This window comes from Loxodonta africana, unplaced genomic scaffold (genome assembly GCF_030014295.1).
Source record: "Loxodonta africana isolate mLoxAfr1 unplaced genomic scaffold, mLoxAfr1.hap2 scaffold_36, whole genome shotgun sequence".
NCBI lineage: Eukaryota > Metazoa > Chordata > Mammalia > Proboscidea > Elephantidae > Loxodonta > Loxodonta africana.
Window position 1 is genome coordinate 1,807,389 of NW_026975074.1, and position 26,800 is coordinate 1,834,188.

General features: G+C 42.9%; 1 long non-coding RNA gene across 1 annotated transcript in view; it reads left to right on the forward strand.

The window, feature by feature from the left end:
* The window catches only part of LOC135229542 (uncharacterized), an 81,146-nt gene extending 54,721 nt beyond the window's left edge, over positions 1-26,425 (forward strand). The window contains exon 3 of the long non-coding RNA XR_010320222.1: positions 19,749-26,425. This is a non-coding gene — a long non-coding RNA (uncharacterized LOC135229542). The remainder of the gene's footprint in view (positions 1-19,748) is intronic.
* Positions 26,426-26,800: the final 375 nt, after the last annotated feature.

Below are 26,800 nucleotides of genomic sequence, written 5' to 3' on the forward strand. Positions count from 1 at the left end.
GTCCTTATTCTCACCTGTGAGCCCAAAGCTTTGGTCATAGGGACCCCTGGAGGCCTCTCCATCACCACATCCTCCACCTCTGCAGACCCCATGCTTTCTTTCTTCTTCCCCAGAGACCCACCACCCTTTGGGGGCACTGCTGTGGAAGACAAAGTCTGCATTGTAAAGTGGCACTGTTTATGGTAGTTCATTTTTTAAGAAGTTATTTTTCTTTAATTCCACATTTATTGAATTCCAATGAATTTGTTCCTTTGGAACTTAGAAATGACCTCATTCCCATGAAACTTCATAATAAATGTGTGACTTGATGTTTTGTATGCGGGTGATATTCTTAGTAAATTTGGAGAGTAAACACTCCAGAGCAATGGTCACCTCTTTTCATCCTCTTTTTACTGAAAGGCTTTTTATAGAGGAGTTATACGTAAAGAGAAGAATGTGTATATTTAGTTATGATTCTTACATGTATACCTCTTCCTTGCACCCTTCTTAACCCAGCCACAGTAGAAGATGAAAATTGTTTTTCTTGGAATAGAAGCCCAGTCCTTAGTAGATGAAGTGAGGCAGAAAGAGATGGCCGTATCTGAGAACCTTGATGCGAGAACTTCAGATGGAGAACACACAGCCTCCTCTCCTGTGTATGTCGCAGTGGGTTGTCTGTGTCAACCTAAAGGTCTGTGTATGTTTCTGAATCTGTGGGAATGACTGCAGAGTTCAGGATGCAGAAAGAGATGGAGCTCGGTCGGGTGTGTTGGATGGAGAGAAAACTTGAGAGAGAGACAAGATTCAGAGATGGAACATGCCAGCAGTTGGTTAGAAGGATACAGAGATCAAGGAGGGAGCAGAAAGCAGGGCTCAGCCGCTGAAGGGCAGAATGGGGCAGCAACAAAGAAGACAAAGGGGGGGCAGACTAGTCAGAGAAAGAATGGATAACTAAGAATGATAGCAGAAACTGAGGTTAGCTATAGTTGGAATTTTAAAATTCTTTCCTGCTAGACTTGGAAAACATCATGCTAAATGGAATAAGTTAGTATTTGCCCTAAGTATAGGGCAAATACTGTACGATCTGACTTATATGAAATAAGCAAATATATAGAAAGCAAGGATTATTGGTGGTTGGCAGTTGTGGGCAGGGGGAAGGGGAAGTTTTTCCACTGGGGCATTGAGGTTATGTTAATGGTTGTAGAAATGTTTGGAGAAGGATATTGAGAATGGTTATATGACTTGAAGAATGTAATGAGTATCACTGACTCATACATTAGCAATTATTCAGTTATGTTTTATGTATATTTTCAACACAATTTAAAAAAATAAAACTTTGCAATTACAAGAGAAAAAAAAACGATCTATACTATAGCTGTCTTTACCTAGAAGAAATGTTAAACCCTTAGGTAAAGATGGTCAGGAGACCTTGGAGGAGAAGGGAAATCCCTAGAGCTAGAGGGGCAGGGCCTTCCTGGACCTTCTTCTGCCTGAGTCCAGGCTGAGGACTGTGGCAGCTTACATTGACTGGAAACTCTGAATGAATGTGTCGTACTGTGCTCCATCACACCACCCACTCCCAAAACCTCCTGATAAATTTGATATTTTTTTTAATTCGCATGATATATTAATTCATTCTCATGAAAAAATTATTTACAAGTCTCTGTAACCACCCTTCTCCCTGGTTCTATACCCACTGCCCCAGTTGCCCACCTGCGTTCTTTCCACTAACAAAGCACGAGAGTTCACAAATCTGACTTGTCTGCTACTGTTATGGAAAGCCCCTCAGATGACAGTAGAGTTCTATACTTCACTCACATATTTATTCCTTCATTTATTTATTCACACTATAATTTCTTACTGTTTACTAATTGACAGGAAGTTTTTTCAGGTGAAAGCCTCGGTGATCCCTTGTGGTCCTTGTTTCCGGGGTGAATCAAACCCCTTGCTGCCCAGCACCCATCGCACAGACTGAATTTTCCTCCCACCCTTACCTCGGGCCTTAGAGAAAGGCCTCTTCCTCATGTATTGCCGCTCCATTCTGGCTGGGTGAAGATGAACCACGAAGGATGGTCACCAGCAAGATGTTTCTCCTCCTCCCACGTAGAGATGATGTCCCAAACTCTCACAAGTTGGGGACCTTGATTTAGGGAGAACCGTTTGTAATTTGGTATCCAAAGTCGCTCTCCCACAGGAGACCTCAGACCCACAACCTCTCCAAAGAGCAGTTGGGATCTGAGTGAGCACCAAGGTTTCCAGTAACTCTTGTGTGACATCATCGCTGACATCGCTCAGTTCCAAGGTCCCAGTTTGAATCTAAACACCGCACTAGGAAAAAATATGGCAACTGTTGTGGGAGAGGCTAGGAGGCTGGGAGGAGGGAAATTATATCTTAAAAATGAATTGAAATGTTCACTTAAAGAAGTCAACATCTAAGAGGAAGGAAACTGTGAGTTGAGGAAATAGAAGAGTATAATGAGTCGCTATTTCTCCCAAACCTCTTCTCTGGCCCTGAATCAAATCTCTCCATCTCTAGAAACACAATGTCCACTCTGAACACCTCTCAGGCCTCCTTTGCCACTTAGGCTTCACACAGGCTGTTCCCTCTGACTAGTAGACGTTCTCTCCCTTCCTGTTGACTGGTTCCTCCTCCAAGGTACCCAGTCTGTGCTCCTGCTTTATGTATTCAGAGGACCTAGTAATCTTTTAGTAATCCTCCATCATAGCACTGAGTCATAGGAGATGCTCAATTTCCAATTTGTGTCTTCCAAATGTGTTGTAAATAACTTGGGGACAAAGACAAGGTCTGCCTCATATTTGGCAGTCCCAGAAAGTGAGACAGAACCCCACCCATAGGAGATACCCAATATATATCTATTGATTAAATAAAAGAAAACTCTTCCAAAAGACTCACCCTTCGTAGCCATCCGTGCACAATGGAGTTTTTGGTCTGTTGCCTGGAGGTACCATCACTCGGTGGTGTCTAGGCCACTCTCTCTTGACCTCCTGACTCTCAACCCTGTGAAGCCTCTTGGCCTGTCCACATGCTTCTCCCTTGGAGCCACTAAAAAGGGTAGGATTACATCATCACAGAAAAGCACTGAGACTCCAGACGTCTGTGGTCAACCTGCCTGGGAGGCTTAGGAGAGCCCTCAGGGAAAGGTCCACTGTCCTCTGCTTGATCTCCTTTTTTGTCCAGGGGGCGATTAGAAAAGGAACAAGCAAATTGTTGAAACATTTTAAGGCAGGGTTTGGGAAGTTGTGCTTGGTAGGTAGAGGAGAGCCTGAGGATTTGAAGGAAAAATAAAGATGTCAACATGGGAGCAGAGGGCTCGCTTTGTGTGACGACAGATGGTAGAATGTGGGCAAGTGGTTGGAAATATAAAAAAAAAGAAAATCTCCTAACCATCCACTCGTATTTCAAAATTTAGGTCAAACATCACTTCCTGGTGGAAGCCTTTCCGACCCCACACCTGGTAGAATTTCCCACCCTGCTCCACACTCTATTGTATTTAAGAAACGCTTCTGCCACAACTAGGGACAAACTTGGTTGCATTTACATGTTGTGATGGATAGCAAAAATGGCCACATGTTCTAATATGTATGTATCCATACATATTATATGACCTACAGCTCCCTTTCTCAAGAGCAAGATTCTTCCTCCAGTCCTTGAATTTGGACTGATCTATGATTGCTTTGGCCTTTGGGACAGTACAAAGACCAATAGAAGCAGAGACCGAATATAATTAGACACATCGTGACTTGCTCTCTTACCAAAAACGAAACCCATCACTCTCAAGAATATTCTAACTCATAGTGACCCTGAAGGACAGAGTAGAACTGCCCCATAGGGTTTCCAAGGCTGTAATCTTTACAGACGGAAAGTGCCATGTCTTTCTTCCGCAAAGCAGCTGGTGGGTACAAACTGATTACCTTTCCTTTAGCAACTGAGCCCTTAACCACTGCACCACCAGGGCTGCTCCTTGACTTCTTGCTGCTCTTCAAACACTGAGAACCCATGGGAACAGCCCAGGCCACCCTAATAAATGACAAGAGACCATTAGAGAGAGAATCCCGCTGAGAAGATTTCAGGCCCTCTGCCCGCCAGCTGACATGGTGGCTGATTCCAGATACATGAGGGAGCCCAGCTGAGAGCAGCTGAGTCTGCCCCAGACCAGAAGAACCCCAAACTGCCAACCCGCAAAACTGTGAGCGAAGTAACTGCTTGTTCTTTTAAGGCACTTCATTTTTGGGTCATTTGTTATACAGCAATTGATAACTGATTTGTTAACTGGGCTGTTTCTCTCACCAGACTGCAAGGAATCTTTTCTTAATCATTTCTGTATCAACAGTATCTGGCAGAGGGTTGTTCATGTAGTCATTAGACAGTAGAAATTTCTTCATTTACATAATTTAAAAGTTTCTAACATTATGTTTTAACTTTCTTTTATAAATAAGATATGGGTGGATTTGCAAGTCTAAGCTGAGTGTACATGTTTTTTCCTTAGGTATTAATCCCTTTTTCTTGCTATTACTCATACATTTAGACATAATTCCCATATTATACTTCATATTCACTGTTCTTTTTTTTTATTATTATTCTGCTTTTCCTGTTTCTTTTTTTATTGGAATGATGAAATTTCTCTTACTTTTTTTTTCCTTCTAGCGATTTGAAAGTTGTATTTTCAATTCCTATTCTTTTATAGTAAACATGAGATCTTTGAACATTTTAATATTTGGTATATTGTATCAAGTTCATATCTCAGTTCTCCTCTCAAACAGTAATGTTTTGCTAGCTGCCATTGAGGTGACTCCGACTAATGGTGAACTTAGGTACCACAGAACTAAAGGTTGCCAGGTCCTGTGTCATCCTCACAAGTGCCAGCAATTTAGATTCCATCATTATGGCTAATGTGCCAGTCCATGTCACCAAGGGTCTCCTACAGCCTTGTTGGCCTTCTTCTTCATCAACCATGATATTCTCCTCTAGGACTGATTAATCTCTCCTGATGACATGTCCAAAGCAAGTGAATTGGACAGTATTCTCTTGTGATCTGTAAGGGTTTAATTGTCTAATTTTCAGAAGTAAATCTCCAGGTCTTTCTTCCTAGTGTGTGTTAGTCTTGAAGCTCCACTGAAACCTGTCCACCATGGATAACCCTGTTGGTATTTAAAATACTGGTGGCCTAGCTTCCAGCATCATAGCAACATCCAAACCACCACAGTACAGCAAACTAAGAGACAGGCAGTGAGCCGAACAGGGTATTGTTGTTAGGTGTCATCAGGTCAGTTCTAATTTATCGTGACCCTATATACAGCAGAACAGAACACTGGCCAGTCTTGTGCCATTCTCACACTTGTTATTATGCTGGAGCCCATTGTTGCAGCCACTGTGTCAATCCATCTCACTGAGGGTCTTCCTCTTTTTCACTGTCTACTTTACCAAGCATAATGTCCTTCTCCAGGGCCTGGTCTCCCCTGATAACATGTCCAAAGTATGTGAGACAAACACTCACCATCTGTGCTTGTAAGGAATATTCTGGCTGTACTTCTTCCAAGACAGATTTGTTTGTTCTTCTGGCAGTCTATGGTATATTCAATATTGTTCACCAACACCATAATTCAAAGGCAGCACTTCTTCGGTTTCCCTTATTCATTGTCCAGCTTTCACATGCGTATGAGGCGTTTGAAAATGTCATGGCTTGTGTCAGGCACACCTTAGCCTTCAGAGTGACATCTGTGCTTGTCACCAGCTTAAAGAGTTCTTTGCAGCAGATTTGCAATACATCATTTGATTCCTTGATTGCTGCTTCCATGAGCGTGGACTGGGGAACTGAATAAAATGAGATCCTTGATAACTTCAATCTTTTCTCTGTTTATCATGATGTTGCTTATTGGTCCAGTTGTGAAGATTTTTGTTTTCTTTATGTTGAGGTGCAACCCATACTGAAGGTTGTAGTCTTTGATATTCACCACTAAGTGCTTCAGGTCCTCTTCACTTTCACCAAGTTTGTGTTATCTGCATATCGTAGGTTGTTAATGAATCTTCCTCTAAACCTAATGCCACGTTCTTTTTCATAGAGTGCAGCTTTTTGGATTATTTGCTCAGCATACAGATTGAATAAATGTGATGAAAGGATAGAACCGTGACACAAACTATTCCTGATTTTAAACCACATAGTACCCCTTGTTCTCTCTGAAGAACTGCCTCGTGGTCTATGTACAGGTTTCAAATGAGCAAACTTAAGTGTTCTGGAATTTCCGTTCTTTGAAGTGTTACCCATAATTTGTTATGATTCACACAGTTTAATGCCATTTCATAGTCAATAAAACGCATGGAAACATCTTTCTGGTATTCTGGTATTCTCTGCTTTCAGCCCAGATCCATCAGACATCAGTAATGATATTCCTCATTCCATATCCTCTTCTGAATCTGACTTGAATTCCTGTTGCAACTTCTTTTTAATGATCTTCAGCAAAATTTTACTGGGTTTTGATATTAATGATATTGTTTGATAGTTTCTGAATTTTGTTGAATCACTTTCTTTGGAATGTGCACAGACATGGATCTCTTCCAATCGGATGGCTAAATTATTCGGCATAGACGATTGAGCACCTCCAGTGCTGCATCTGTTTGTTGCAACATCTCAATTGGTACCTGTCAGTTCTTGGAGTCTTGTTTTTTGCCAATGCCTTCAGTGAAGCTTGGACTTCTTCCTTCAATACCATCAGTTCTTGATGACATGCTACCTCCTGAAATGGTTGAACATCGACCCATGCTTTTGTGTGTGTGTGTGTCTGTGCAGTGACCCTGTGTATTCTTTCCATCTTATTTTGATGCTTCCTGTGTTGTTCAATATTTTGCCCGTACAATCCTTCACTATTGCATGTCGAGGCTTGGATTTTTTCTTCAGTTCCTTTAGCTTGAGAGATGCCAAGCATGTTCTTCCCTTTTGTTTTTCTAACGCCAAGTCTTTGCACATGTCATTATCATACTTTGTCTTCTCGAGCCGCCCTTTGAAATCTTCTCTTCAGCTCTTCTACTTCATCTTTTCTTTCATTTCCTTTAGCTACTTTACGTTCAAGAGCAAGTTTCAGAGTATCTCTGACATTCATATTGGTCTTTTCTTTCAGTATAAGGGCTGTATTTGAGGGTACCATCATTTTTATAACTTGCAAGTATCCTCTGTCAGAGCAGTTATTGACTGTAGCTGCACACCACCTAGTTCTTCTGGTTTCAGGCTGATGGAGTCCCTGGTTTATGTGGCCATTAAAGGAAGACCTGTTATTCAAAAAATTATACTTAGAGCAAAATTTGTATATGTATAATTTAAAGCTTCTCCTTTAAAATTGCCTTTCCCTGAACAGAAAGCTCTCACCATGTCATTATGAGAAATACTCTTTCAGTGTGAGGCCGAAAGAGATGTCCATATTTGAGAGTCCGATGGTACAAATCTCAGTAGCCAAGACACAACCACATCAACTGTGTGTGTGGGTGGGTTGTATATGTCAACATAAGGGTCTGTATTTTTCTGAGTATGAAGGTAGGATTGGCGAGTTAAGGAAGAAAGAGATGGAAGCAGCTTGGGAGTGGAGTGCAAACTCCGTGACAGAAGTTGTAGCAGAGGATCTCTCAAGAGGGTTTTAGAGGCCAGTTAGAAACCTAGGAAGCAAAAGGAAATAGGGCCAGTGGAGGGCAGCACTGGAGTAGTGGTGGGGGGCAGCAAAAATAATGGTAGTGGAGAGGGCAACAAAACTGCCCTGAAAGGAGTGGCAAATTAAAGATCCTAGACAAAATTCAGGTTAAGAAAAGTAGGAATGTAAAAAAATTCTATCCTACAGCTCTCTTTGCTGTAAGGGTTTCTTAGGCCCTTCGGGAGATGTGGGGAGAAGACATAGGAGGAGAAGGGGAGTTGCTGGATCTAGGGGAGGAGTCTGCAAGCCATCTTCTGCCCTCAATGATGTGGGCTCTGGGCTCCTTCAACTTCTCACTGCCAGAACCTCCTGAGATATTTTCTTAATTCTTCACATAGTACATTAATATCATGTCATTAGAAAATATAATAAGTACGCTTCTCTCTAACCACCCTTTGCCCCATCCTCTACTCTCTGCCCTAGTTGTCCACTGGCTTCCTTCCTTTCCACCAGGTACAGATCTTAAACAGCAGAGTGCCTCGTCTGAATCTGTTCTGGAAAGCTCTCAAACTCCCAATGAATTCTGTAGCTTGATCCCTCACTTTTTCCTACATTTCTTGTTGATATAAGAATTTGGTTAATTGTCCACCAAATGACAGGAAATGCTTTCTCAGGACGCTCCTCCTTATGACCTTATCCATTCCCAATTCCTTCATCTTGTCCTATCATGGCTGTCTTTTCTGGTGGAAACCAGACCCTTTGTTCCGTAACACACATCAATCTGGGACAATTTTTCCTCTCACCCTTATCTAGAGTCTTAGAGAAAGGCCTCTTCCTTCTGTATCAGTGTTTCATCCTCTCTGGGTGAAGATGTCCAATCATAATGATGTTCTGAAGGATCTTTATCCCTTTTCCCAGTTCTTCATGATGCATGACCGTTTGGTGACTTGGGGACCCCGGTTTAGTCCAGAATTTCTGTGATAGAGTAGTTCCAGGTGCTCTCCCACAGGATCTCAGATCGACACCCTCTCCAAAAGAGTAGGTGAGATCAGCATGAACGGCATGGCTTCCATAACCCTGTGTGACATCATTCCTGACATTGCTCAGTTCCATGGTCCCACTTTGAATAGAAACACAGGAAAAAGAAAAATATGAAACAGTTCAAGTAGGAGCCTGAATACTGCCAGTCCCAGACTGGGAAAAGGGGGCTTGGATATAAAAAAGGAATTGCAACTTTTCTCTGCACTCCATGTCGTTACTATCCCTTGGTCGGGAGAGAGAGAGTACATGGAATCGTTACAGTGTGACCAGGAGTTGATTTCTCCAAAACTTCTCATTTGACTCTCTTGGAATCGTGTCTCTCCAGCCCTGGTCATACAACGTCCACTCTGAACACCTCTCAGGTCTCCTTAGCCTCTGAGGCTTCACACAGGCTCTTCCCCGTGACTAGATTTTCTCTCCCATCCCATCTGATGGCCTACTCTCTGGTGAAGCATGGTGGTTAAGAGAACTGACCCCACTGGAACAGATTGGGCTTATGAGCTCACCATAAAATGCTAAGACTCAGGAATTTGTGGTCAGCCAGAATGGGAGGTTTAGGAGTTGACTTGGGGAAAGTCCATGACCTGTGCATCTTCCAGGCTCTGCTTTCACTCTGGAGCCCATTTAGAAAAGGAGCTGGTAAATGGAGACAGCATTTGAGGAAGCAATTAAGAACATTGGGGTGGTGATGACTTCTCAGAGGAAAATAAATTTTCAACAGGGAAATGCTAGGGTCTACTCTTGTATGACTCCAAACTATAAATAGGGATGAGTGGTTGGAAAACAGTAGAACAAAAGATGATCTGCATCTGGTCACAAATGTACCAAATGCCTCAGTGGCTTCAGCCTGTCTCCTCAGACTTCTCTCTGGAGAAGACATGGGGCTTCCTGGACCCGGGCCTTTTGTCACCCCTTAACTATCCAATCATATTCTCAACTTGGTTCAGACATCACGTCCCTAAATATCCTCCTGGTAGATTTGTTCACTTCTTGCTCCCTACTCCATTGTACCTGCAAAACCCTTTACCACAGCATAAAACACAATTGCATTTACTTTTTGTGGTTGATGTAAGAAATGTCTACACATTTATCTGCTGTCTGTGCCCATGCCTTCTATGAGACTCTGGAGAGCCTTTCATTAGCAGTAGGAGTCTTTCTCCATCCCTTAGTTGGGGCTGACATTATTGTTTTGGACATTGGGATGGTAGAAAACCTGATAAAATGAGAGAGTTGAAAGACTTTACATTGAGACTTCCCTTTTGTTGCTCTTAAACCCTGAGAACTCATGGGAACATCCTCAGGCCAGCCTGCTAGATGATGGAAGACCAATGGAGGGAGGATCTAGCGGTTTCACTGACTTGATGTTATGAACTGGCTCCCAGCTACCTGGAAGCAAATTGTAGACACATGAGGAAGCCGTGTTGTGAGCCACTGAGGCTGGCCCAGATCAGAAGAGCTCCAAACTGACAACTTGAAAAATTGTGAGCTGGTAAATTGTTGCTCTTTTAAGACACGACAATTTGGGGTCATTTGTTACACAGCAATACATGACTGATACAACTGTTAACTTGGCTGTTTCTCTCACCAGGCATTGAGGGAAATTCTCTGAGTCATTTCATCATCAAGAGCAACTGCCTTAGGGTCTCACATGTAGCTGTTATAGTGTAAATGTTTGCTGACTTCGTGGATGAATGAATAATACGAATTGTAAGTGAATCAGCACAAATTCATGTGTACAAGAAAACTTGATATTTCTTTAAATAAACTGAATTCCAACTCAGAGCTCTCGGCTTACAAAATTGGGGTAAAATTTTAACCTTACTTCTTTGCAGGGGTATATTTGGTGTTGGTTTATTTTCTAGGTACCCCGGGGTCTAAAGAAAGACCAAGGTTTGAAGATCTTTAACACACCCATCGCCTCAGCCTATGTGGGTGATCTCTCTAGAAGCATTGTCTCTGCTGCTTCCATTCTCAGATGGAGCATGAGAACCTTGGCAGGGCTGGGAACACCATAACGTGGTTTGTCTACTTGTGTGCCTGCATTACCCTTTGAGGTGCTGCCACCTAGCCCAGGGCATTATCAAGAAGCAGGCCTCACCCCTTCCCAATGTGTAGGTCTCTGCTGTCTGACTCCCACTCTTCCCTTGGTTTCCAGTTCACTCGGTGTGATTACTGCAATGAGCTGAGACTCTTCCAACAGACTCTTCAGAGTCTCGAAGTTTCAGGGCTTTAACTCTGTGAGTCCAGTTACCTCTTGAAATGAGGTAGGGAAGGTTGAAAAACATAGGAAGATTTTATTTTGAATTTAATGTTTCAATAAAATTTCTTGCCATGCATTTTCAAATGGTTCTGCCTAACAATTCCCTCTGTTCTCTTACAAGATGCAGGACGATGAGGAGGGAATGTTTGTTGTGTCATAATCTCCAGAAGGATGCAAAGTGCCATGGGGTCCATTCCCCCCGATTCTCACACTTGAGCACCACACCCACATGGAATCTCTGCAAGTGTTACTGAGTCCCTCACACATCCACAGTGAACAACTTTCAGATTCTCATAAGCAGGAATTATTTGTGCCCTAAGACGAGGAACTCCTTGGAGACCCTACTGTGTCCTACAGGGTCGCTGTGAGTCGGAATCGACTGCATGGCATCGGGTTTTGTTTTTGTTTTTTGGGGGGTTGGTTGATGTCAGCTGCAGGATAGTGTTTAAAAAAATGTCGACAGCGTAGCAGGTAAAACCAACAAAATGAAACTGAAATGAAATGTCTTTTTCACACTTACTGACCTCACAGTTCCTTCAAAGTGTTTACTTTCCACTGGGTTCAGAGGCAAGAGGGAACTCTTCATGAGAGAGACACAGCTTGGGACACCTCCAAAATTATACGTCTCCCTCCTGATGTTAGGTAACATTACATACTGTTTGGCTGGTTTATCATCTGAGTGCTCCACAAAAATAGAAGGCCCATGCAGGCAGGACCTTGTCTGCTGTGTTGGTCAGAGTATCCTAGTTCCTGGCACCTAAGAAGCTTCCAAATATGATATGTCTGATTGAATGAGTGGGTGGGTTTTTATAAAAGCCATGGAAGTGCTCTGTTTATGTAGTTACAATAGTGAAAACAGGCATAAGGAAATGGAGACTGGTTATGTATAATTAGAAATGGAGACTAGTTATGTATAATGAGAACAGAACTTGTTCATGAAGAGATAAAAAAATAAGATGTATTAATAGAATGTACCCCCTTCACTTTGCCTGGAGAGAGATATGGTAAAATGGGTTGTTTTCGCCTTCTGATTTATGGATTGTATATATTTCATTGAAATGTTAGTCTTTCGGGAATCACAAATATTTCTATTGAGATATAATTCACCGGCCATAACATTGCCTTTTATAATGTGCACAATTGTGTGGTTGCTAGTATATGGACAGAGTTGTGCAACAATCACCACTGTCTAGCTTCAGGATATTTTCAGTACCCTGTAAATAAACGCCCTACATATTAGTAGTCATCTCATTACTCCTTTCCTCCAAGACATAGCAACTGCTAATCTACTTTCTGTCTGTGTTGGTTTGTCTGTTCTGGGTATTTCATGTAAATGGAATCATGCACCATGCGGTCATTTCTGTTTGGCTTCTTTCACTTAGCATAACGTTCTCAAGGTTTGTCCATATAGTGCCATGTATTAGTACCTGATGCCTTTTAATGGCTGAGTAATATTCCATTTTACGAGTATATCACAGTTTATCAATTCATGACTTTTGGATTCTCTCCACATTTTGGCTATTTATAAATAATTCTGCTATGAAAATTCTTTTGTAAGTTATAATGTGAACGTGCTTCAGTTGTCCTGGATGCATACCTAGGAGTGGAATGCTATGTTTCATGCTAACTCTATGTTTAACTTTCTGAGCAAGCACCTAACTGTTTTCCAAAGCGATTGGATCATGTTACATGTCCACCAGCAATGTATGAGGGTTCCAGTTTCTCCACATCCTCACCACTTGTGTTGTCCATCCTGTTGATTTGAGCCATCTCAGTGGTTTTGAAATAATAGTGCGTTTTGGTTTTGATTCGCATTTCCCTAATGACTAATGAGGTTGAGCTTCTTATCATGTGATTATTGACCATTTCTATATCTTCTTTGGAGAAATGTCTATTCAAATCCTTAGCCTACGAATTTTTCTTCAGATTTTTGCCTGTATTTTTGCTTTCTTCATATAGTTTTTCATATGCCAAACATCTATATCTGTATCTTACCAGTTTTAGCCTTCACAGCTTTGGGATTTTTAGATAATCTTTGTTTTTTACCAACAAAAAGCAAAACAAAATCTCTCATAGTTTCTTCTGAAATTTGTATGGTGACGTATTTTACTTTTAAATATGCGATCCTTTTGGAATTTCATTTCCTGTAAGCTATGAGAAAAAGGATGAAAATATTTTTACAGGTGATCTAAATGATTACCAAATTGCTGCAAGCACTCCTTTTTGCCTTTTTGCATAAGCCATATCTTAACTGCATTTTCCCATATTCCATGTAGAAAAGCATTTTTACAGAAGGAGGCCCGCCATTCCCAGCCATTTCATATTAAGGTTTTGCTTTGCTGCAATAGAAATCCCTTCTATACCTCCTCTACACACCTGTTCTCATAGCCAATAAAAATTTTGTGTGAGTAGGACTCCTGTGAATTTATAAGATGAGGTTGAATTTTATAACTGGTTCCATGTGGTGCAGCCCAGCAGAAGGACAGACAGAAGCAGTAGCTCCAGAGGGAGCAGAAGCTATAAGAACATGAGCCTCCAGAGATTTGCTGCTGCATTTCACAGAAAGCTCTAGACTTTTCTTTATAAGTTTATCATTATATATGGCCATCACCTTAGAACAGACGAGAATAGTGCTTTTTAAGTGAGACATTCAGGACAGGACTGGAGAAAAATATAGAAGAAAATCCTAATTAAAAAAAAAAAACAGAATTCTAGGTTGACAGAGACTGGAGAAACCCTGAGAATATGACCCCCAGACATCCTTTTAGCTCAATAAAGAAGTCACTCCTGAGGTTCACCCTTAACCAAAGATTAGACAGGCCCATAAAACAAAATGAGACTCCAGGGGCATACCAGCCCAGGAACAAGGACTAGAAGGCAGGAGAGGACAGGAAAGCTGGTAATAGGGGACCCAAGGTCAAGAAGAGAGAGTGTTGACATGTCTTAGAGTTGGTAACCAATGTCATAAAACAATATATGTCCTAACTGTTTAAGGAGAAGCTACTTTGCTCTGTAAACCTTCATCTAAAGAACAATTAAAAACAAAAGTTAGGCATTCAGAAGGAGGGTGTTCATTCCTTAGCAGATGGTTAGACTTATGTGTTCTGGTGAACATATGTACCCATTTCTATTGGGTATGTATCTAGAAGTAGAATTGCTGGGTCATAGAATATATGGATGTTCACAGCTGTAGTAGATATGGCCAAAGCATTTTTAAAGTGGTTGTACCAAATTGCACTTTCACTAGCAGTAGATTAGAATTCCAGTTGCTCCGTGTTCTACCAAATAGTTGGTATTTCCATTTTTTTTTTTTTTATTTTAGCCATTCTGGTGTGCAGGGTTAGGATCACATTGTGAGCTTTTATTAGAATTCCTCTGATAACTGATGTAGTCCCTTTCCATATGTATGTTGGCCATACAGAAATCTTTTAGAGAGCACTCAAGTATTTACTTGTCTATTGAATTGTTTTTTTTCTTTATGAATCATCCTTTGCATATTTTAGAACCAAGTTTGTAGTAGGATGTATGTATTGCAAATAACTTCTGCTTCCACATGAATTCTCCCTTGTAGCTTGTCATGAACTTTCAAATTAAAAAGCATGCCTTTTACAAAAACAGGCAAATGTATAGAGACGAAAGTTTATAGGGGTTCCCAGGGACAGGAGGGAGGGAATAAAGGGGTGTTATTGCATATTTTTTTTTATTGCATATGGAAACTGAGTTTCTGTTTACAATTATGGAAAAATCACACTGATTAAGGGTAGGGTTGCACAGCCTATTAATGTAATTCCTGTCAATAGTGTGTACACCTTTATAACTCGTTCACTTGGCAAAGGTTGTGTGTTATATTTACATCAACAACAAAAATGTGTAGCTGCTGAGGCAAAATGATAGTACTGAATTGATGAGATGTTTTCTTTTTTTATTCTTTTATTATACTCTTTTCTATTTTCTCATTTGTTTTTGTAAGAAGTTACTGTTAAAATCAAAGATAATAAAACGTTTGCATGATGAAAGTGGATAGCAATGTCTATTCCACCCATTGTGTCCCTCTGAAGTTTAAGTGAGGAACTACATGCCACTAGCAGTCGCCCAGCCTTACTTAGCACTCAGGAAATATTCATTTCTCCCACTCCTCTGGCTCACGGTCTTCTCCCCGTCTTTATTTCCTCTTTTCCGTTTCCAACTGGTTGCATGTGACCACCAGGCTTCCTGACTCCATCATTCTGCTTTCCATACCAATGTTATTGTAACCTTGGGATCTTGGGCAGTGGTGAAAGTTACACACTGTCCCTGCCATTAGGAAGGGGACAAGCCAGTGCAGGTGGGAGAGGCAGTGGGAAATTCGGCCTAGAGAAAGGACAGACCACCTTCCAGGAACCACACTGACCTTCAGAGAGCTTTATTGGCTGTGGTTCACCTGGCCAGCTTGTAGGCGTCAGGGTGCCCTAGCGCTCGGTGTTTAGTCCTCTCTCTGTGTTGACACCCTCTCTCTGAGATGCCTCAGTGAGTCCACAGCCATCGGTCTGTAGCTGAGGATGTGAGATTCACACCTCCAGCCATTTCAACTCCTCTTGGGTCCAGACTTATACTCAAATATCAGCTTAAATCTCTGTATCGGCCTCTTCATGTATAAAATGTGCATTATAATGGTACATTCCTCACAGGGCTATCAAGCAGAACAAATATCTTAGGAAAGGAGAAGCCCTTACAAGAATCCTGGCACCAGTGCATGTACTCAGTAAGTGTTAGCTGTTAGTATTATTACCTGACATCTCCATGTGGGTATCTAACAGCTATGCCATGTTATCAAGGCCACGAAACAATTCTGGTCCCAACTCCATTCCCCACACTTATCAATGGATTTCCCAAGGCTTCAGTGATGGGAGTCTGTGTGTTTTTCCACACAATGGACATGGGTACAAAAGGTTGGTCAGGGTCTTCATAATAAGTTGCTCCAAAGTTCATATGAGTGACCATTGAGACAAGTTACAAACAACTAATGCAGAAAAAAAAATAGAACCATTCTCAACTGCTCATGCTAGTATTCTCAGTCCAGAGTATCTGGTGAGGGCACTATTATGGACTGAATTGTGTAACCCCAAAAGGTATGTTGAAATCCTAACCACTGTACCAGTAAATGTGACCTGATTTGGATATAAGGGATTTTAAAATTATATTGACGAGGCCATACCAGTGTAGGTTGGGTCCTAAACCTAGTCCCTTCTGAGTTATACAAAGAGCAGAATAGACACAGACACACTCAGTGGCAGAGGAAGACAGACAACGGAGCAGATGCATCTACAAGACCAGGAACACAAAGGGTGGCTGGAAGCTTTTAGAAGCTGAAGTAGACGTGAGCCGTGCCCTGAATTCAGGCAGGTAGCCTCCTGAACTGTGAGAAAATGAATTTCTGTTCTTTAAAGCCACCCAACTGTCATTTTTTTTTTCTTACAGCAGCACTAGGTAACTAACACACATACCTGTGCTTATAAATCCAGCCCAGTGTAAAATAGTGCTCTCCCCTCTGTGGTCTAGCCCACCTGAATCCTGCTGTTTCCCTGTCAGTGTCCTCTGCTTTCACTGAGAGCTATGACAGAGTTGCCTTGATGCTGCTGCATAGACATTCACTTTATTTTTTACTTTGTATTTATAAAAAAAAAAAATTTATGATTAACTAATATTAATTCTAATATTTTCTATGGTTCTTAAATTTTTCTGTGGAGACATTCCTGTAATCTATGAATAATAAGAGTTATATGTTTTTCTTTTTGTACTCCCGTGTTAAATATTTAATAGAAATAATGAGAGAAAACATCTTTATTTTATTTCTAATTAATTTTAAAGAGAATGTCCCACATTTCACCAGGAATTATCATGCGAGTTGTAGTTTTCCATATTCGGGAACTCCTTTTCTGTTCCATGTTTGCTCAGAGTTCTTATGTCTCAGTGTGGTTGGATTTTATCACTGCCTTTTCACCGTCTCTTGAGGTGAACCTATGTCTTTTCTTCCTTAACCTACACATGTGGTGAATTAAATTATTAAATCTTTAACGTTCACTCAAGCTTGTATGCTGACAATAACCCCCCTTGATGCTCGCATATTACGTGCTTTATACTTTGCTGGATTTCTTTGCCAGCATTTTATGTAGGTTTTTGCATCTCAGTTGCTTAGTGTGCTTGTCCTGTAACTCTTCTTATACCTTCCTTTTCTAATTTGGTATCAATATTAAAGTAGCCTTAGGGAACAAGTTGGGGAGCATCTCATAGCTTTCTCTTCTTTATTGACTGTGTACAAGGTTGAAATGATCTGTTTTTTGCATGTTTGCTGGAACCTGCCTAAAAGTGATCTACCAAACCCAAAACCAGTTGGCCATCGAGTTGATTCCATCTTTGTAGGGAGATCTCGAACTACTGACCCATTTTGTGTAGTGATTAAAGGCCTCTTCTGATGCTACTTTACTTAGACAAATTTCCACTGCATGTTTTAGGCTGTTAGGATTTCATCTTTAAATATTATGTGGTTATCACTGTTTTCCACCTCATCCAGGTCAATTAATCCCAGATTTTCCATTTTCCTGAAGTGAGAGTGTGTATCTACTCCTGGTACCAATTCCCTTATCTAAGACTTATTTGCAAAGAAAGATACAACCCAGCCTCCTTGAGTCCATAATGTGAGGTTACAGTCTCATATTATGTGATTTTTTTGTAGTTGTTTTTTTGTTTTGTTATTTTTTTCTTTTATATATTCTGTAATTGTTCTTTTTCTTAAATTTTTTTTATTTTCCTTTTTTTTTCTTTTTTCATTTCACACCTATCTAGCAGTTTTAAGAAACCTGGTGGAGTAGTGGTTAAAAGCTACAGCTGCTAACTAAAAGGTTGGCAGTTCAAGTCCACCGGGCGCTCCTTGGAAACCCTATAGGGCAGTTCTACTCTGCCCTTTATGGTCCCTATGAGTTGGAATGGATTAGATGACAACAAGTTATTGGTTCTAGTGGTTTTAAGGTTGTGCATTTCAGGTTCAGGTCTATAATCTAGCTGAGAACCGACTTCGGGTTCAGTGTGGTGAGGTGCCCAGTTGCACCTGTGCATCAAGAGAAGGCGCCTCAAGAGCTAGGGGAGGGGGCAGCAGGGATGCTCAGAGAGGGGCACCCGGGGGAGGCGCGAGGTCCCGGGCAGCCCTACCACAAGCTGGCGGGGAGCAGGAAAGAGCTGGCTTCAGGAGCCTTTTGTGACAGTCCCAGCCCACCCAGCCCCACCTGGACCTCAGACTCAGCAGGCTGGCAGGTCCCAATAGAATTAGGGGAAGCCTAAGACCATAGAGGGCGAGATCCAGGGTATATACCTAAGCCTTATCATAGTGCTTATGATGGGATAGGAGGGCAGAGGAGGCATATGGGGACTTGGGTCCAGACAGTGGACACAGAAGGGTGGGAACTTCTGGTTAGCGTCAGGATCCGAATGTGGAGGCCTTCGAGATGCACTTCCCGGAGGAGAAGGTGAAGCCACAGAGGCCATACTGCCTGGCACCCACCTCTGTCCCCCTCCCAGGGCCCCAGACTGGACTCACCGCCTGTGCTGCCCTAGGAGAGCTCCCCAAGTGTGGTACTCTTATTTTGAGGAGCAAGAGAGCCAGCCCTGGTCTAGGCTAGGGAATTTATTTCCTCTGCTCTCATTATGGCTGTGAGCGGACTCTTGTCTGCACAGACTAAAGACGAATTATCAAAATGAGCTCAAGACTCCAGATTTGACTTAGATATCACAAATTAAAACAGAGAAATAGAACTTTAGCAATAAGTGCCTGCCTGGAGCCCAAGTTGCATTAAAAAAAAAAAACCTGAACAAGACCCCAGAGAGAGTGAGTGATAAGAGGCTCCTTCTTTTGCCACCCTGTGGTCCCAAGCTTTCTCTTTTCCCACCTCCCAAGACTGTATCAACTGCTCTGAGATTTTTGAATAAAGATCCCAGGAATATCACTGCTCCCACCCCATGAGGATTTCCCCAGTGCTGGGTTAGACTAAGACAGAATCCTCCTGAGGCTTCCGGGGCCTGTGTACTGGTTCAGAGCCAGTTCATTTTTCCTGCAATTGGGCATGACCCCAGGACATGACCCTGAGAGTGCTGACACTTGCAGAAGCCAATGACCCTTTCACTGAGTTTCTCTCTGTCTTGGTGTCAGGATCAGTCAGGACAGCTTGTCACCTCAGGACTGTTTCTGTTGAAGGACACCTAAGCAGCACTATGGGTTTGTCCCTCACACCCTGCAAAGCTGCCTCCTCTGAGCGGGGCGAGGAGCTACTGAAACACTGAAATCATTGAAACTAGCAGAAGCCACAGCCCATGGTACTGGGAGAAAAATGGGAGGGAGAGAGAGGTGAAAAGGTATAAAGGCCCAGCTGTGAAGGTGACCAGCGGCCAGGATGTCCTGAAGCTGCAAAGCTGACCGAAGCTGAATGGCCTCAAATCTGCTGCTCCTGAGCCCATCTTTTATTTCAATGGAAAAAGTCTTTCGCTGCTCTTATGCGACTGGGCTGGAAGGGCCTTTGACTTATAACATGAAGCAGCCTCCAGAGCCTCTTGGGGCAAGTGATGGTCAAGGAGGCTCTGCCCAATCCCATCCTGCCCTTCCCACTTGTCAGAGGACCAGGAATTTCAGTCTTCCAGCTCCTGGGCTGATCTAGTGACTTGTAACAGGATTTCACTGGACCTCGAAACTTTGAAAGATGGGAAATACTGCCTGGGTCCTCGTCTCATTACAGAACTTACATACAGGATAAGAAGAGGAGTTGGGAATTGACACCTGACATCTTAGCAAAGGTCTCTGTTTGTTTAGGAGGGAAGAGGTAAAAAAGAAGGCAGTGTCTACTACGTCCTTTGCCATGTGTGTCAGGAAATCCTCACAAAGAGCCTCTCAGGTAAGGAGTGATGGGAAATGCCTTGGTTTACTCTTAAACTTTGCCCTTGAGGCATTTTCTTTATGGGGGCATGTAAAATGTTGTCCATTCAAGGAAACACTGTAATTCTTATGTAGACTTTGTTTGTTGACAAGGATTTATTGCCATAGCAAGGGTTCTGGAAATGGGTTTAATATGCTGTGGGATTGCTTTTGGAAGTTTGGAAAAGGCAACGGCCCACATTCTATGAAATCGAAATACCAGACCTACTGTGTCAGGTGTTGGAAGAGGGAATAAAAGCCTCCAATATGTGGGCATGTCTGAGTTAGTCTTCTATAAGACCATTTCTTGGAGGTCCTGAAGGACACCCATTTCATTAAAAGAATAAGGAATGTAGAGCTGAGGGGAGCACCAGCAACATGGAGCTTACCAATATGTACCTTTGCAGGGGGTCCCTGGACGCCGCAAACAGTTAAGTGTTCTATACTAGCTGAAAGTTTGGTGGTTTGAACCTACTCAAAAGCACCTCAGAAGACAGTCCTGACGATCTGCTTTTAAAGGATCACAGCCTTGAAAACCCTATTGAACACTTCTACTATGCCCACATGGGGTGGTCATGAGTCAGAAATGACTTGATGACAGCTAACAAGAACAATTCTCTATAGGCTCAGGTTTTAGTGGAGGCTGGGCTGCCAAGTAGCAATGTAAATCATGGTATCCCAGCTGAACAGAGGCCAGGTGGAAGTACTTAACTGTCAGAAACAAGTTGTGTGTAGATTACCATAAAGGTCAGTAGCTCAGAGTATTAGTTATCTATTGGTGCATAACAAAATATCCCCAAACTTATCAGGTGTGAGATAAATGGAAAAATATTAAACCCATTCTGATAAATTTGGAACTAGACAAAAATTTTGGTATTACTCAACATAGTTTTTAGGTGAAGGAATGAACTAGAAAATTTAAATAACTAGTACAAGTATTAAAAGATATTTAAAATAATGATGATATAATTACATACCTGCATAAAAGACAAATGCATCAAAATCAATGGTTTCTCTCCAGTATAGAATAAGGGTCTAAAATTGGCAAGGGTGGGAAGGGCAGACCGTTCTCTTTCCCCTACTACTTGACTGTACCACACTGTGTCCAAAACTGTAAAATATTTAGCAAAACATTGTTTTAACCAGAGCAGCAAAGGACCTCTATGAGGGAAGACAATGTATTAAAGTACATAAAATGAAACCTGAATATATGCAAAAATATGCCATATTTTCAAATGGAACGTCTTGTCAATTAAATGGAGGTCCCTAAAACTAATATATAAGTGGAATGCATTTCTAGCCAGAATATTAAGATAGTTGTTTTGAACTGTATACAGTGATCATATTCTACAAATAGTACAGTAGATAACAAAGAATAGATAACAAGGAATATTCCTGTTGTTACGAGACTTGGAGGCGATTTTGGACTCAAAGCCATCCCATCTGACTGCCCCATAGGGTTTTCTAGGTCGTAATCATTATGGGAGCAGAACACCAGGTCTTTCTCCCTTGGAGCCACCTGGTGGGTCCGACCTGCCAAACTTTCTTTGGATTAGCAGTTGAGCACTTAATCGCTGCAAAACCAGGGCGGTTTTACCAAAGTAAAACATGAAAAAGCAGGATAGTAACAGGTGTCTATCTCTTCGGGTAACAGAACAAATTGATATTACATAGCATAGAAGGTGACAAGTAGACCAATGAAACAGAAAATCTGTTAAGAAGTCACAATAACTTACAAAGGTAGCATTTCAAGAAAATTATATTTATTTAATAAATGGTGCTGACTCAAGTGATTGTTCTGGGGGAAAAAGCTTGCAAAAATGTGATACACAAATGATAGATTTGGAAAATCATGTGAAATGGAGAGGACAAGGCTTAATAACAATTTCCATTTTACACAGAAGGATAAAAGTTAAGCACTTGAACAATGAGCAGTGAATTCAAACAGTTCATTCAGAGCAAATCCACATGCCCAGTAAACATAGTCCAAGTTAAGAAAATATCAAACTGCCAGTGAAACTGGCAGAATTGGAAAATCAGCGCAACCTACGGCTGGCTGGGCTGTGGAGAGAAGGATACCCTGAGACGTGGCTGGAAAGGTGCATTATGGCAGCCTCTAGGGGAAAGACATGGCCATGGCTGTGTACTTTTAACATTCTTTGAATTGGAAATCTCACTCTGTGGAGTCTATTCCACAGAAACAAATCCTATAGTATAGAAAGGATAGTTATTATTAATATGACCAAACTTTGTCCATTGATGGTGGAATGATAGAGAACTTATGGTAAAGCTACATCCTCAATAAAACAGGGAGTCATTAGAATGAAAAAGAGTTGTAGTAGTTGAGTGGGAGAAATCTCTATGAAGTATTATGGAAGTATTACTGAAACAATCAAGGTGCAGAGAAGTGTATATAAAATGAGCACATCTGGGTTAAACAATATCAATTGTTTGAATATGCTTGAATACCTGTTGATGTTTATGTGTGTGTATAAATGAGAAGATGAGGATACATGTATGTCTGTGTGTGCTTGTTTAAGCAAGGATAGGAGAGACTACTTACTACATTGTTAACCTGAATTACCTTGGATTCACTTGTGGGAAGGAACAGGGGGAGGAGAATTAGAACATGCAGGAAGAGTGGACTTAAAAAGCATGGATGATAATGCTTCTGTATTAGTAGTGTTATGTGTGGACAAATAAATCTATCTTGAGCAGAGAAAGCCAGAATATTCCTTAGAAGTAAGGATGGCTTTGGACATCTTATCAAGAGGGACCAGTCCCTGGAAAAGGACATCATGCTTAGTAAAGCAGAGGTCCAGGGAAAAAGAGGAAGACCCTCAATGAGATTGATACAGTGGCTGCAACAGTGTGCTCGAATATAGCAACGATTATTAGGATTGCAATGACTGGACCGAGTTTTGTTCTGTGGTGCCTAGGGTCACTGTGACTCAGAACTGACTTGATAGCTTTTAACAACAACATGTATAAGTCCAGATAAAGTGTACTGAGTTGATACCATCTATTTAAATTATTCATGTAAGTTAAAGACCCCAAAATATAGTGTTAGTGCCATATCTAATGACTTACAGAGAATCAAGGTAGAATGTCAAGTGAAAGAAGGGGCGAGAACAATGTGGGTAGAGTGAGACGAAGTCTCCATAAAAGCAAACACTCCAGCAGATGTACTTGTGTACCTATAACTGTGTATATGTTTCCCTGCAGAGAAATGTAGGGAAAGACACACATGTGTCTATTAACATTGGATACCTTGTGGGAGTGGGAGCAAATTACATATGAGGGTGGGACCCTGACATAACTTTTTTGTCATACAAATCTGTAATCTTGAAAATGTAATAAAAAACAATTTCAGAACTTTGGAAGTTGATAAACATCATAGATACATGTATATTTTAATGTGTTTCATTAGATATTTTAAATAGGTGAAAATTTTCTATAATGACAGACAAAAGATTTTAATCACTGGAAGGAGAGCACACCACAGACGGTAATAATCAGATCCAGTGCATTTCTTCTTGTTCTTGGAACCAGTGAGCTCTTCTGGTCTCTATAACTGGAAATGACCAAAAATAATTTTGGGAACTCAGTAGAATTAACCCCCAAACACGTTTGCAAGCACATGTCTACAGCTAAATGTAGAAGGCTGGACACCATGTGCGATTCACTAGGTAACTCATGGCGCTCCAGAAAATTCTCTTTCCTGGATGTGCTGGTACCACCTCCTCCCTGCCTTGACCCACTGTATAACCCGCCTTTGTGCATTCGAGGCCCTTTTCAGGTCTGAGCCTAGAGCATAAAAGAGGACATCAACTGGGAAGGTAGCTTTTAAGAAGAAAGACGTTGATCAAAAGATTTCAGAAAGCAGCACCTCCCCAGCCAGCCTCTCCCCAGCCTGGGAATGCCAACCCCTCCCACCCTGATACCTCTGAGAATCTCTGATTTTTCGGTTTGGATCCTTAGGAGACTGCAGAATTTACCTGGCCTGAACACCTTGGCTCTTCTCTGCCTGTGACCCTCTCCCTCACAGGAGCTGTCTCTGTCACTCTGAGGCATACACACAGGACAGACTGTGGACGGAGGTGTCCATCCTAGAGACCCTGCCCTCCTTTCCTCTGCCCTCTGCGGTCTCATTGCCCAGAGAGATGGATACATCCCTGTCATGTCCAGGGTTTCCCCACACCTGGGATTTGATGTTGTGACTGAGACTTGGTCTTTTTTGTCCACTGTTGAGTCTGGGCCTGAATTTGCCTCTTCCCATCCATACCTCTGGTCACCTGTGTTCTCGCTGTTCTCCCCAGGTTCAGAAGCCTCTCCTCTCTTTTGCTTCTTTGATCTCAGATGGCCTTTTTCTTCCAGTTCTTTGACCTCGGGACAGGTAAGATTTGACCACAGGGGGGGAAAAAAAATTAACAAGATTTATTGACGTGTCAAGAACCGGAATGTACAGCTTTATTTAAAGGAGAAGAAAAAGTTCCAAAGCTCTGCCCCTTACCCGAGGACATACTCTACAAGAAATACCCTGCAAGCGCTGGATCAACTCTTATCCAGAAATGGTTAACACCCAGGGGGATTTTTCTACACCACCTCCCAGTTACATTCCCCTAATGAGGCAACAACAATGCATCCTAATCATAACCCCAAATTCACCCTAGGAGACCAGAAGACATGGCTGGGGTGAATTCATTTTCCTTCACTGGGCCCTCCTCTCCTTCTGCCAAGCCCTACCTCTTTCTCTGCCTGTATGCTGCTGGGAAGGGACCCAGAGTCCTTCGTTTAGGGCTTTATGCCCACTGCTCACCTGCAGGCAGGTTTCCTGACACCCTGCCATCTCTCTGATTCCTTCTCCAAAGAACTCAGTGATACCCCCTTCACCATCACACCTCAACAGGGTCCCCCTTAGCCTCCCAAGTCCCACTGAAATCCCATTCCCCTTTCCCTACTTACGCTGTGCTCATCCTTAGGGTCCCAAGACCTCACCATCAAGATGAGGCCTGTCCTGTCCTCTCCTGGGCCAGGGGAGCCTCTGAGGGGACCTGGTGTCTGTGTTCAGCTATCTGGGGCTTCTTCCATCCAGATCCCGCTTAGGGCTGGAGCTCTTTGTGCCCTTGGGGTTGAAGGCTGGTGGGCACACGGGAAGGAGGCTAGGATCTTCCAGGGAAGCTGGGTTAAACGACCCTGAATGGAGGTCTCTCCTGAAGGGCCCACGTTTCCAGCCCAAAGGCCCTGCTCCTCCTAGTCCCAGGGTACTAGCAGGTCTTTAGGTGCTTCCCCCTCTGGCCTTGGTGCTGTGCCTTCTGCAGCCTGGCCTGCCTCTGCAGCCTGTCCAGCTGGTGCCTCAGCCTCTTCAGTTCTTCTCTCTGCTTCTCCAGCTGCTCCTACAGGTGCCTGCAGACTGCTCTCTTCTCCCTCACCTCCCTCTTCTTGTAGGCCATCAGGTAACGCCTGGCCAGCTGGTGGCAGCGTTGGCGCCTGCACTGGACTGAGCGTGGCAGCCACCTCTCCAGCAGCTCTTCAAAGAAGACCCGGTAGCTAAAGCCCTGAGTCACACCACGCGCCGCGTGCGCAACCAGGGCCTCCCGGGACTCGAACACGGGGCAGCGGACCACGCAGCGGAAGCCGTGCTCACGGTTCACCAGCCACTCCGGGGTGGTTGCGCGGGGTTCTCCCCATGCTCCTCCCCTTGGTCGGTGGTGTCCGGAGTACAGGTCTGGGTCCCGTCCTGCCAGGGCTCCAGGGTACTGACCAGGGACTGAGTATTGGCCAGTGTAGGGGCAGAGCTGATCGTGCTCTCCTCAGAGAGCTTGGCCTCAAAGACCTGGGGCATCTTGCCCACGGGGCAAAGGAGGTTTTGGTCTGCCAGGCGACCGCCACCCCCTTGACTGTGTGCACCTTGGTGAAATATGCGCACATGACCCATCGCTTTCCTGGGGCAGCCCCCTAGCTGGAGGAGTGAGAGGTTTGCTTGGTGGAAAATGAAGGAAAAGAGCTCTCTGATGGTTTTTGGAATCTTCCTGGGCCTGGAACTTGGGCTTTTTGCTTGGGGTATTGTTGACTCCTGGGCATTTTCCTCTTGGATAGAGACCTCTGAGAATAGAGAGTAGATTTAGTAGAGCTTTCAGGGTCCTTATGCTCACCTGTGACCCCAAAGCTTTGGTCATAGGGACCGCTGGAGGCCTCTCCATCACCACATCCTCCACCTCTGCAGACCCCATGCTTTCTTTCTTCTTCCCCAGAGACCCACCACCCTTTGGGGGCACTGCTGTGGAAGACAAAGTCTCCATTGTAAAGTGGCACTGTTTATGGTAGTTCATTTTTTTTTTTTTTTATAATAACTTTTATTAAGCTTCAAGTGAACGTTTACAAATCCAATCAGTCTGTCACATATAAGTTTACATACATCTCACTCCCTACTCCCACTTACTCTCCCCGTCTTGAGTCAGCCCTTTCAGTCTCTCCTTTCTTGACAATTTTGCCGGCTTCCCTCTCTCTCTATCCTCCCATCCCCCCTCCAGACAAGAGTTGCCAACACAATCTCAAGTGTCCACCTGATATAATTAGCTCACTCTTCATCAGCATCTCTCTCTGCCACCCGCTGACCAGTCCCTTTCATTTCTGATGAGTTGTCTTCGGGGATGGTTCCTGTCCTGTGTCAACTGAAGGTCTGGGGAGCATGGCCGCCGGGATTCCTCCAGTCTCAGTCAGACCATTAAGTTTGGTCTTTTTATGAGAATTTGGGGTCTGCATCCCACTGATCTCCTGCTCCCTCAGGGGTCCTCTGCTGAGCTCCCTGTCAGGGCAGTCATCAATTGTGGCCGGGCACCAACTAGTTCTTCTGGTCTCAGGATGATGTAGGTCTCTGGTTCATGTGGCCCTTTCTGTCTCTTGGGCTCTTAGTTGTCATGTGGGCTTGGTGTTCTTCATTTTCCTTT